We start from the raw sequence: 12,824 nt of genomic DNA, 5'->3' as shown, positions 1-12,824 counted from the left end.
CATTTTCCTTGCTGTCGGGTTCTGGTTGGGTTTGGCCAGTGGGGTCCCTTAGTAGATCTGATGCAGGGAGGCCATGTCCCTGAATGGGAGGTCTCTGCTCTTCAACATGGCTTCTACACCTCTCTCTCCTTCTGGGCCCCAGAGCTCCCTTTCCATATTCCTTCAGGGCAAGGGATGGTGACAGTTCCACTGTTACTGGCCTTCAGTGACTGCACTGTCCCTTGTGCCTTCCTTCCCTCATTCCTACCTCTGTAAATAGTACCTCTATTAAGTCATCCTCACCTTAATACAAGTATGCCATCTATATTCTGTTGGGGTGGTACAACTGCATGATCAAGAACTTCAAAGGAGCTAGTTTTTTTTGAAAGAAGGAGAAATGATTTGGAAGCAGTGATATGGATTAGGAGTTTCCCCACTTCCTGTGCATGTGTGAGAAACAAATGGCCTCCATTTGAGAGACATATTGAGGAGCAAGTCTTCAGCTTCTGCAGGGAGGTGGAGAAGTCATTCAAAAAGAAGTTGAAGATAGAGGGGAAGTTTTCAGGTTACAGATTAGGAGGTCCAAAGGATGCTGTGAAAGGGTTTGAAGGGTGGTGAGGAATAGGAGTTGTGTCAGATTGGGGGAATATAGAAGTTTTAAAGTAATCATGAAGATAATAATATCTTGATAATCAGGATAATGCTAATCTGGAAGGCTTCTAAGGGCTTGAAGTAAATACGGTGGAGGGCAGGCTCTCGATTCTTTGGGTTCAGTTCTACAAGTACCTAATATGTGCAGCTCACTGGGCTAGGTCCTGGGGTTACAGTGGTAAGGCAGTAACAGTTAATACCCAAGCAGTGACTCAATAATGACCCTGACTATGTGAATTGCATACCTCCTAGAGAGAAGGGGCCTCCTAGAGAAAAACTACCTAACCCATGCTTTCATGGGCTGCCCTGGAGCATGGGCCACTAGGGACCCTGGCAGGTAGGCCCTTTCCCAACAGAGTTCAACAATCCTGAAGCCTAATGAGAGTAGTAAATTATGGATAGAGACTGAAGCTCTTCTGCAAGAGCCAGGAAGACCGCTTTGATCAGCATTATGTTTGCCCATGACAAGGTAAACTTGGAAGGGAGTTCTTCGTCTGGGCCACAGACTGCCACAGACATCTTCTGGAAGATGTGGTAGGATAGGGGACAGAAATTGTCCCAGTACAACCCAAATCTTTGCTATAGCCAGGACTTTTTCCTTGTCAAATATACTAATACATGTTTAAGTTGCAGCTTTTTCCTGAATGAAGCCACGTGCTAGGATTCCTTGAACACTAACCCTTAAAGGCTAAGGTAATTGTTAATATTTAATTGGCATTTACTGTGTGCTTCCTATATGCCAGGCACTCAGAACATGAATTAACTAATTCTCACAATACCCTACAAGGTAGGCATTATAATGATCCCATTTTACAAATGAAGACATTGAGGTACAGAGAAATCATTTGCTCTGGGTCACAGAGCCCGGAATTGGCAGTCAGTATTCCAAAAAGCCATACTCTTCCCTTCTACAGTATCATTAAAAGTATTTGTCATCTATTTATATCAGCTGTTGTGCTATATATTAAAGAAAGGAAGATAGAAATATACTCTGCTATGACTTTTTCTTTATAAAATTGGAGCTAAATAGGAGGCAAAGGATTTTTAAAAAGTGACCTTTTCAGGGGTACCTGGCTGGCTCAGTTGATACAGCATATGACTCTTGATCTAGGGATTGTGAGTTCAAGCCTTATGTTGGGTGTAGAGCCTACCAAAAAAAATTTGTTTTAAAGTGGGTTTTTCATATTCCAGTTAAGAATTGCTTCTGTTTTCTAGCTTGTTCTTCAGTTGCATTCCAAAAGGATATTAGAGTAAATAGACATGTCTCTCTGTCTCTCTGTGTATATAATCACTCTTGATTCATGCCTTGTTTAAGATAAGTTTGCAGTGAAATTACTAGACACACTAATTTTATTCTCTTGCTTTATGTTCATTTATCTTAGGTATATCTTTCCAGATATGTTTATAAATTCCTTGCTCCAGCCTTATACACACAAAATGCCTGATCAGTTCCAAATTTAGCAAGACATTAAAATCTTATTTAAAAATACATTCCCAGACTATCACAGTAAGTATCACACCACATCGTACCGTTTATTAATGACAACCACAACAATAATGGCTCCTTTAATTTTCAGTTACCATATTTTCAATTCTAGACCTACAAATAAAGTCAGAAACAATTAGATTTCTGCACTAAATACTGCTTTTCTTTGAAATCTTGCTAATTAATTTTCTCTTCATCCCAACCCTCCCTCCCCACAATGCCTCTGCCTGGCATGACAATCGGGTCTGTCTTTTCTTCATTGTACATCTTCCCTTTCCACCCTATCTTTCCCAAATCCTTTTTTTGCTGCCAGAGAGCTCTTTGTCCTTGTTAGAAACACACAGATTGTACCTTCTCTCTTATCTGACTATACATTGTACCTGTGAAATTCACATGCATAATAAAACATGCAGGCTACCATTCAGTAGGCATTTATATACCTTCTAAACCACTTTTCACAGCCTCCTGTGAACTTAAGTATTATTATCATCCCCATTTTGTAGGTGAGGAAGTTGAGGCTTTACCACGCTAACACTAATCGCGGCTGCTGCTTTGATTTGATTTCCGGTGGATGTACTGTGGCCATCTAGTGGCTTCAGGAATATGGTGATGTTACCTAGGGAAGACACTTAATGCAGAAAACATGTTACATTAAGAAGAAGGGGATAAGAAGAATGAAATATACAGATGTGCTACTTAAAGGTTAGTGTTATTTTCTCTTGCAAGTTTTGTGTAAACAAAAAAATGTATATGAATACATTTCACCACAGCAGGTAAATAACTCTTACTGTGCCCTTTAACCTGGTTTTTTATCAGTCTCTGTGCTTTATGTAATGTTCTACTCACCTTATATCAGCACTAGGTGCCCTATTCAATGTGAAATCTCTTCTCAATTTGTTACAGACAGGGTTGTTAATTTACCAAAAATATTTTTTGGTAGAAATCTCAGATAACTTAGCTATTTCCCAAACTTAAAGGTTCTCTTTTCCACTCTAGTACTCCAATGAGATCTTTGCAGGTTTTATTTGTTTTGGAGTAACATAAAAGATAACAAATGAACCTGAGAAAGTCTTACCACTTTGAAATATTTGATGAGTATTTACCTAGGGAACTAGGGAGTACCTGCGTCTTAACTTAAAAATTTAAAAGAATCTCTAGATTTCCCTTTCTGAAAAAATGCTATAAACTAAACAAAACCTCCCATGGTCAGTATCCTCCATCAATTATGCCCTCTCTTTCCTGACTAACCACTGACTCTCACCGTGTCTTTATCCTTAGCCTACAAAGCTTAAGTCTTCCCCATTAAAAAATAAAAGCGAAATCAATAAAACCCTTCCTCAATCAGTCTGGCTCAGCATAACCCTTTTAAACTACCAGCCAGGCACAGCCCAACCACATGAAAATGGCACTCCAGTGTTTAACCACACCTTTATGCTTTTGCCAGAGTGTTTTTCCACTCCCAGCCTGTTTTTACACAATTGGGCTGTTTCCTGAAGCCTTCTGGTGAGCACAAAGCAAAGTTGTATTTCAGGTGTTGAGAGGTAGTCATCTGAGCATGTAGCCAGGCAGCCGATTCTTAGTGGACTCCACATATGGAGGCTCCTCTCAGTGTATAGAGGAAGCAGGACCCTCTCATCTCAACCCTAGAGAAGTAGGTATTGACTGACACAGGCCTTGACCTAGAATGACACTGTCCTATGTATACAGGATACCTCTATAATATACCAGCCTGAAGGGTGGCTGAGTGGTTAAGAACTTGGTTGAATTTGTGCTGACCTGACTTGCCCCTACAAAAGGAAACAAACAAATGCGGTATATTAGGTTTGCTCTATCTTAGCCAGTCTTCCCTGTTAGCCATCACCATATGGCTCTGCAATAACTCTCTGAAAAGACCTAACAAACTGCCTAAGAAAGGAGCTTTCAAATGCCTTCTCCCCATTTTGTTGTATTTCTTCTTAGTCTCAGTCTGGTGGCCCCTCTTGTCCTTCAGAAATATTCATCCACCTCCCATCAAAGGATGTTTTATTCCTTGGTTTCTTTTCCATATCCCAATGCCTCAGGCTTCATCTGAACAAGCGTTCTTTTTTTTTTTCCCCTTAGTCATTTGTGGTTCCAGAGGATAATGACCTTAAGTCTCATGACTAAGGGTGAAGGTAAATATCCCAATAGTTGTTTAGTCTTCCCACCACAGTGATCTCTATGCCATCTAAAATTTAAGCACACATTGCAATAGCACTTTTTTTCCTCAGAGACAATCCAATCCAATCCAATCCTTTCTCCATGAAATATTCCTTTTAAAATAATTTTGGCCCTATAGTATCAGAACAAAGATTGCTACTTTCTCTGGCACTTTAAAGAAACAGCACCAACTTTAATTAGAATTTGATTCTGAGTCTTTTCATGGGGGTTTGGGATGGAGGGGAGTCATATTTTCAATTTAATCTGCCAAACAAAAATGCCTAAAGTTTATGTTTCACTGTTGCTGATTTATCTCTCTTTTGTCTGTTCATATTTGTTGATGTATTGCCCTCCATTGATATTCTAAAGAGTAGGGGGTTGCCCAAACTCCAGCTGTGGCTAAGGTGTTTTGGGTCCTTCATTTCCACACCCAGCATGGATCCCCGATTCTCCAGAGAACAAGCCGTCTATCTCATGCACAAGAGGCAATTACTGATTATGAGAGTGGAGGTAGGTGGAGGCAGTGTCTCTGGAGGCCTCAGGACCCCATTACTATAGGATTCAACCACCATATCCAAGAGTAGTTCTGAACTTTGGGAGAACTTTACCAACCTAACATGCAGAACGCTCTTCTATTCCAACTGTTCAAGTTACACATTATATAATGCCAGGGAGCTAAAACTGTGGGCCTCTCTGGTCTCCGGAGCCAGATACCCCAACTTGGTCCCTGGGGATTAGTTCTCATCTTAGTCCAGATGCAAGTGGAACTAGTCATAACTAGTTACCATCTTATCTCTTTTTTCCTAAAAACTCAATGTTCTTAAAAGAGATTAATCCATGTTTGATGTCTTATTTTTCTTTGTTCATATTCACTCTTAATTTGCTGCAATCTAGTTTCTGCCATTGTTATCCACCAGTAACGTCTAGATTTTCAAGTCCAAAGAGTATTTTCTTCTCTAGCCTCTCTTGTCTTCTCTCAGTCAGGTTGAACCTTTTGAACCTTTTTCCTCCCATTGATTTTCATTACTCCATTTTCTTCTGATTCTCCTCACATCACTATTGTTCTATTTGGAATTTTTTCTTTAGTTTTTCTTTCTACTTCCCTTAAACAAAAACAGCTTAAAAATATATTTAGAAAATACTAGAAATAATAAAATGGAAACTTAGGTAGTCACCAGCTAGGTTTTCCTTTTCTTGTATTTTTTCTCCATATTGCCATTCTCTTTCCCTCTAAGAAAAAAATCCTTATATACCCCATTTTGGTCTTTATACCTCTGAGGGTTCTTAACCTTGGGAATCTTTTCTTACTTCTTCTGGCAGATGAATAGCTGCTGCCATAACCTCCATTCCTCCTCTTCTGGTGCATGTTGGCTCGGTCAGAGACTCCTTGTCCTCTTTTATAGCTAGGTATGATTTTGTGGGGATGTTCTTGCTGATAGACTCTGACTGGAAGTGGTGAGTATGACTTTGGCCTTATCTTTGTAAAAGAAGACAGCTTCCCTTGCACTGCTTGCCGTCTCCTCCATGGAAATGTCTGTGACCATCTGCAACCATTGAGATGAGGGAGACATCTTAAGAGAGAGTGGGACAACAAGATAAAAGGAACCTGGGTCCTAAATGGCCTCACAGAACAGAGTGCCCTGTAGTCTAGGCCCAACTATTATGTGAGAGGGAAAGACACTCATCTTTTTATTTTAATTTTTCATTTCTTTACTTTCATTTCCACTGCTTTCTGGGGTCTCTATTACAGCAAGTTAGCCTTGACTCGAATATAAAAATCGATACCTGGAAATGGGAGACTTGTAACAAAGTCTTAAAGCATATAGCATTACCTAAGTGGTCAGATAATTGGCAGCGAGGAAATAGCTCTTGCAGGCTAGAAAACTGGTGATTCTCGTGGCACCATTGTAAGATATTTGGTAAAACTCTCACCTACTCGTTTTGGAAGACTGACCATGTTTCTTGTATGGCTGAATTTTAGAGGAAGCATTTGGAAAGAACCAGAATATAAATGAAATTGTTGCTCCTTGGCTAGTTTAGGAAGGTTTTTCAAGAAAGAAATGAGCTCACATAAATAAAAAAAAAAAAAAAAAAAAAAAAAAAGAAATGAGCTCACATAAGAAATGATGGGTTTGGGATCCCTGGGTGGCGCAGTGGTTTAGCGCCTGCCTTTGGCCCAGGGCACGATCCTGGAGACCCGGGATCGAATCCCACGTCGGGCTCCTGGTGCATGGAGCCTGCTTCTCCCTCTGCCTATGTCTCTGCCTCTCTCTCTCTCTCTCTCTCTCTGTGTGACTATCATAAATAAATAAAAAAAAAAAAAAAAAAAAAAAAGAAATGATGGGTTTGCGGGGATCCCTGGGTGGCGCAGTGGTTTAGCACCTGCCTTGGCCCAGGGCGTGATCCTGGAGACCCGGGATCGACTCCCACGTCAGGCTCCCTGCATGGGGCCTGCTTCTCCCTCTGCCTGTGTCTCTGCCTCTCTCTCTCTCTGTGTGTGACTATCATGAATAAATAAATAAAATCTTAAAAAAAAAAAAAAAAGAAGGTTTGCAAGGAGAGATGGAAGGAATAGAGTATATAGAAAATTGGAGCCTCACAAGGTTAGGAAATTCAATTACTTCTGTGGTCCAAACAGGATAAGACTGTTTTTCAAACACTTTCTTAAAGCCCACCCATTAAGATTCATCAGCCAAAGAGATCTAGCCTTACAGTGAAGGTCAGATTAGCAGTGTTACCCTCACTTAGTTTTTAAAGATTACCTCAAAATAGCAACCATTAAAACAATAAAACTAGAGGGTAAGGAAGTTGAAGAGCTCCATCCAGAAAAGAACTTTGGGTATAGTTTCTGGCACATGTAACAGACTGGAGAGGAATAGCATAGAAGCCTACTAAGATTTTGAGGAAATTACATTGCTAAAGAAACCAGGGATCTGACCTGCAAAAGCCAGTCATTATGTCCTCAAGCCATTTCTAGGAAAGCACACTTTCCAGTATTCACTCCATTTTGAAACTGGAGGATAATGGACAAGGAAGAACCCTCTGGAGTGTGTAAACCTAGGGTCATTGTGGGCATAACCAAACATGTCCAGAGCTATTAATCAGGAAATTTCTTCCATGGCTAGGGCAGGAATTTCTGTTTGGAAAGAAACTATGAAGGACTACTGGTTGTTGCATGTTTCCCATTCTGTCCTTTTTGAATTGGAAGTTTTTATTGTGGTTAGTTTTATTCCTGCCCCACCATTGCATATTGCATTGAGTATGGGCATCAAGTAACTTCTGTTTCGTTTATAATTATTGGACTATATTCAGCCATATAACATAGACATAACAGAGAAGGCTGTACTTTCCTCAGAGATACTGGACTTTGAGCTGGCTACAGAACCTGGGTAGGCCCATGAATGGTGTCTTTTAGAGAGAGAGGTTGATGTATATAGGAAGAAGAGAGTGCTCACATGAGTGCTCACATAGTTGGGTAGTCTGAAGGATTGAGTGAACCTCTTTGTTTATCTTTGCCTTAATTCATACAATCTTCCTGGAGGTTCTGATTTATTTATTCAGAAACTTATCTCCTGCACTTGATACCTCTCAAATTCATATGTCCAACCAGGATTCTCTTTCATGTTCTAGACCTAAAATGTACAGGTCCACTTATGTGGATTTTTTACAGCACAGTACTATAAATATATTTTCCTGATAATTTTCTTTTTTCTAGCTTACTTTATTATAAGAATATATGTAATACATATAATGCACAAAATATGTGTTAGTTGACTATGTTATTGGTAGGACTTCCAGTCAACAATAGACTATTAGTAGTTCAGTTTTGAGGGAATCAAAATTTATATGCAGATTTTTGACTACATGGGGTTGGTACCCTAACCCCCATGCTATTCAAGGGTTAACTGTATTGGATACCTTTGCATGGATTGACCATAGGAAAAATGTTCATCATAACATGTCTGACACTGAAATAATTTTTGCTTAAACATGTACCTACTCTGTGAGAGATTGCAATTAATGGTCACAAACTCGGCCTATCCCCACTATATATGCCCTCTTGCACTGTGACTTTTCTGTTCTTCCCATCAAGAAGTGGACTCCGGATCTCCACCTCCTGGTATCTGGACTGACTTTGTGACTTGCTTTGATCAATAAAATGCAGCAGAAGTACTGATGTGGGATTTGTGACCCTAGAGCTGAAGAAGCCTCGCAGGCTTTGCTGTCAATCTTTTGGAAAGCTTCTGTCATCCTGTGAAGAAACATGGGCTAGCCTCTTTAAGGATGAGAGGCTATGTGGAGAAGGTGCCCAGCTGGCATCCAGTACCAACCACCAGCATGACTAACAGTGGAATTTACAAGGCCCAGTAGCTCCCCCTGTTCTATAATTATTAAGAATCTCAAGGAGATGGGAATAGCAGAATAAACTCAGCACAAGCTGCATGTCCACGAAGCAGGCCTTGACCCTAGAGATACCATCTTGAACCATCAAGCTCCTGCCAAGGTACCACAGCTGACTATCCCTGTGTGAGTGAGCCCAGGCAAAAGCAGCGGAATTTCCCAACTAAGTCCAGCCCAAATTGTTGAGCCACAGAATTGGTAGCTAATAAATGATTGTTTTAAGCCATGAAGTTTTGTGATAGTTTATTTTGGGCAGCAATAACTAAGACTTCGTTAATTACCTCCTATCCAGGATGATTAAAGCTCAAATCATTCAACCTCACCCATATTTTTCATGTCATCCTGTGAGGCCTGAGGAACTCTGTGTTTTTTCCCTTCCTGTCTGTATGTGCTCGTCTTGCCTAGGAGTGCGGGTTGTGAAGCTATAGTGTCCAGGTGTAAATCCGAAGTTCTCCCATTACTATTTGTGTGACTTTGGACACATTATTTTACCTCTTTGTGCCTCTGTTTCCTTATCTATAAAACAGAGCTAACCCTATCTTTCATATTAGGGTCTGTGCAGGTTAAATGAATGGAGCCGAGCACAGTGACTATGCTCTCTAAGTGTTAGTGATTATGACGGCCTTGAATTTAGCCACACCATCCGTGAAGTTCAGGAGGGACCACGCAGGATCACTGTGGAAGATTTCTGGGCTTGGGCTGGATCAGCACTCACAGAGGGAAACAGACATGGTCCTAGAGGGACTGTAAAGTAGTATGAGGTCAGAAATTTGGGCTCGGCAGTCAGGCTTTCCTCCCTTCCATCCCAGCTCTGCCATTTGTTCTCTTTCTTTCATGAGTTACCTACTCCCTTTAGGTCTTCCTTTTGTCAGCTGTTGAGTGGAAATAATAAAAGGAAATCTCTGAGAACATCACTTCAAGGCTCGCCTGAGGACTGAATGAATGATTAAGTCCTGTAGGACTGGCTTATAGAAAAAGCCTTGTGAGCCTGGCATATAGAATATGCCCGCTACATGATAACTGAAATGTGAGTACTGGTGAGAAAGGCAAGCCAAGATCTCTTGGCAAGGATAATATGTACATGTGTACAAGATGGTAAACAGGATGTGAGGTAAGCGATCAGGTGCCAAAGAGAAGGTGAACAGATGAAGTTTGGAAACCAAGGCAAAAGTGAAACCCTTCAGGACTTTGGTTGCTACATCAAAAAGTGTAGGATGATGTAATGTATATTTCCTGAACCTCTCTGCAAGCTATAACAGCAAAATGGAAAATGCTTTAGGAGCCGATTTTGGATTAGAGGGAATAGCTCGGGACGTCTGGGGGCTCAGTGGTTGAGCATCTGCCTTCTGCCCAGGGTGTGATCCTGGAGTCCCAGGATTGAGTCCCAAATCGGGCTCCCCGCATGGAGCCTGCTTCTCTCTCTGCCTGTGTCTCTGTGCCTCTCTCTGTCTCTCATGAATAAATAAATGAATGAATGAATGAATGAATGAATGAATGAATGAATAAATAATCTTAAAAAAATAGAGGGAATAGCTCAAACAAATCTCAGCTTATGCACCACCAATTGCCTTTGAGGGCCCCCTGCATCTTTAGCTTGCTTCTTGTCTTTTCTTTCCTCATCAGTTAAGAATCCAGTTATTTATTGAGCATCTTGGAATACAATGATAAGTGGCAGACCAGTTTCCTGTCCTCACAGAACTTCAAACTAACAGCAGATTCAGGCAATTAAATCAGCAACCTCAACTCTTTGTGAGAATTTAGGGATTGGAAAATCTTCCTGGAAGAAGTTAGACTTAATGTGAAACTTGAACTTTAGATGAGTAGGAATCTACTAATAAGGGGAGTGGGGGGGAAGAGAGCAAGATTCCAGGCCAAAGAGCAACATATGCGAATGCATAGAAAGAAGAGAGAACCAGGAACCTGGGGAATTTAAAGCAGTTCAATAGTGCTGAAAATTGAGTTTGAAGCCAAAAGCTGGAGAGGAGATAATGGTATAAAATTTAAGTTAGGGAATTTGGAATTTTATTCTGAGGTTAATGGGAAGACAATCACATGTTTATACAGAAGAGTGACATTTTGAAAGAGTATAATGTGGGGAACAGAAGGAGCAGAACAGAAAGTCTACCTGATTTTGTAAAACAGTTCTATTGGAACACAGCCAAATCCATGCATGTACATATTGTCTGTGGCTGCTTCCAGGCCTTAAGTGCAGAGTGGCATAACTGACTCTCTGACCCTTTAAGAAAATGTCTGCTGGGGTGCCTGGGTGGCTCCTCAGTGAAGTGTCCCACTTTTGATTTCGCCTGAGGTCATGATCTTGGGGTCATGGGATTGAGCCTCCGTTGGGGTCTGCACTGAGTGTGGAGCCTGCTTGAGATTCTCTTCCTCTGCACCCCCCCCCAACTTGTGTTATCATAAATAAATAGATAAGTAAGTACAGTTTTAAAGAGAGCAAGAGAAAGAAAATGTTTGCTGGTCCCAGGGAGATGGTTGCAGTAACTGAGTAAGACAACAGTGACCACCTTCGAGGAAGGCAGTAGGAATGTTGGAAAGGCAGACCAATGGAATTGGTGCCAAATTATCAATAACTGAAGAAATCATGACCCAGATATCAGCCGAGATCATCTGTTTTGCTTTTTAACTAGTTAAGTTGGTTCAAGCCGCAATTATACAACTTTTAAATAAAGGTACCTGCTGATAAGTTTTGCCAATTTCCCAGATGTCTATGATTTTAACATTACCTTGGGCCCTGCTCCTACTGATGGGTTCAGTTATGCCCTGTATCATTGTTTTGTGTGTGCTGTCTCCATGCTGTTCCTTTTGTCTTCAAGTGTGACACTTGGCCCCATGATTTCTTCACTTACCCCTCCCCGCCAGCCTACTCACAAGGCATATGTTTGTGGGGAGGCGTGGGGGCCTAGGGATTATAGAAGGCTTACTAAAGATTTGGAAGACATGAGGGAGTCAAAGAAATGCAAGTAAGAGCATTGTACATTTAAAAAAGTATTTTAGGTGTTATATGAAGTTCCTATGTCTTCCATCTCTTTTCTCTTTCTCTTCTCTCTTCTAACTACTTCTTCCATTACCCCCAGGTGAATTTCTGAAGTAGAACATTTTGTCTCTTATGATCCTGTCTCCTGCTAACCTCATTCCTCAGTCATACTGCTCGCAATGACTCATGAAGTTGTTTTCTTCTGAAAAGAATTCTACCAACTATTGAGAAAATTGGTTTAACTTCACTATAGGAGCAAGATGTCTTAGAACCAGGGTACTGGGAACAGATTTGGATCAAACCGGTGTAATCTGACATGGCCAACTGGAGTAGCCAGGAAAGGAAGTAGTCCAAGGTGGGAGAGGAGGGCAGGTAACCAAGTAGGGAAACAAAGGTCATTTCCATGAGAGTAATGTATATATCAGACCTTAGGGGAGGGTGAAGTTGTAAATAAGAGAGGAAGCCAGGTTGGGATAAGGAAATCAACCAAAATAATTCTGTTGTAGACTGTTGACTCCTTGTGAAAAGAGACTGTATCTTAATTCTTGTTAGATATGTACCACTTAATACAATGTTAGACACACATGGTAGGGACACAAGAACTGTTTGATAAACTTCATGCCTTTCCTGAAATCTTCTTTTTGTGCTCCTGGGACTTTGCTATTTAGAACAATCTACTCTGTCTGAACAGATCAATCTACTCTGACTGAACAAATCAAACAACTTTAGTAAAAGAGTATTTATTTAACATGTTCTTCCTTCAAAAAGACCTAAACTAGGTCTCAATGTATTTGCATCACAGCAAAAGTCACAATAAACAACTGTTAATAGTACCACCACCATTTATCAAATGCCAATTAGATTGGAAGTACATTAGCAGGTACTTACCTACCTTCTTTCATTTAAACTTCGTGGTGACCCTATTATTCATTTTACAGATGAGGAGACTCTGGCTCAAAGAGATTCTCTTTCCTGAGGTCATGATAAATGGCAGGCTGTTGGAATTCAAAACTCTTGATCTCAATAATACTGGTATTAATAATACCGGTCTCAATAATACTAAATTCCAGTTGCCAAACTTTTGGTCTCATTCTCTTGCTTAAAATCTGTGATAGTTTCATATCCTCCTGAGCAGAG

The 12,824-nt window shown here is 40.6% G+C and overlaps 1 protein-coding gene across 3 annotated transcripts in view; it reads left to right on the top strand.

Moving 5' to 3' along the window:
* Positions 1-12,824, top strand: part of LOC121486587 (TLC domain-containing protein 4-like) — a 104,758-nt gene that overhangs the window by 5,328 nt on the left and 86,606 nt on the right. Inside the window, exons 3-4 of one of the 3 annotated variants that reach the window (XM_041747563.1) lie at positions 2,013-2,137; positions 2,620-2,818. The exons of 1 other annotated variant lie outside the window; for it this stretch is intronic. The gene's annotated coding sequence lies outside the window, so the exon portion shown is untranslated. The remainder of the gene's footprint in view (positions 1-2,012; positions 2,138-2,619; positions 2,819-12,824) is intronic. One more of the 3 variants, XM_041747561.1, reaches the window with a different exon arrangement.

Source organism: Vulpes lagopus, chromosome 3 (genome assembly GCF_018345385.1).
Source record: "Vulpes lagopus strain Blue_001 chromosome 3, ASM1834538v1, whole genome shotgun sequence".
Lineage (NCBI taxonomy): Eukaryota > Metazoa > Chordata > Mammalia > Carnivora > Canidae > Vulpes > Vulpes lagopus.
Note: the sequence above shows the minus strand (reverse complement) of the source record. Positions and strands in the feature narration are given on the sequence as shown.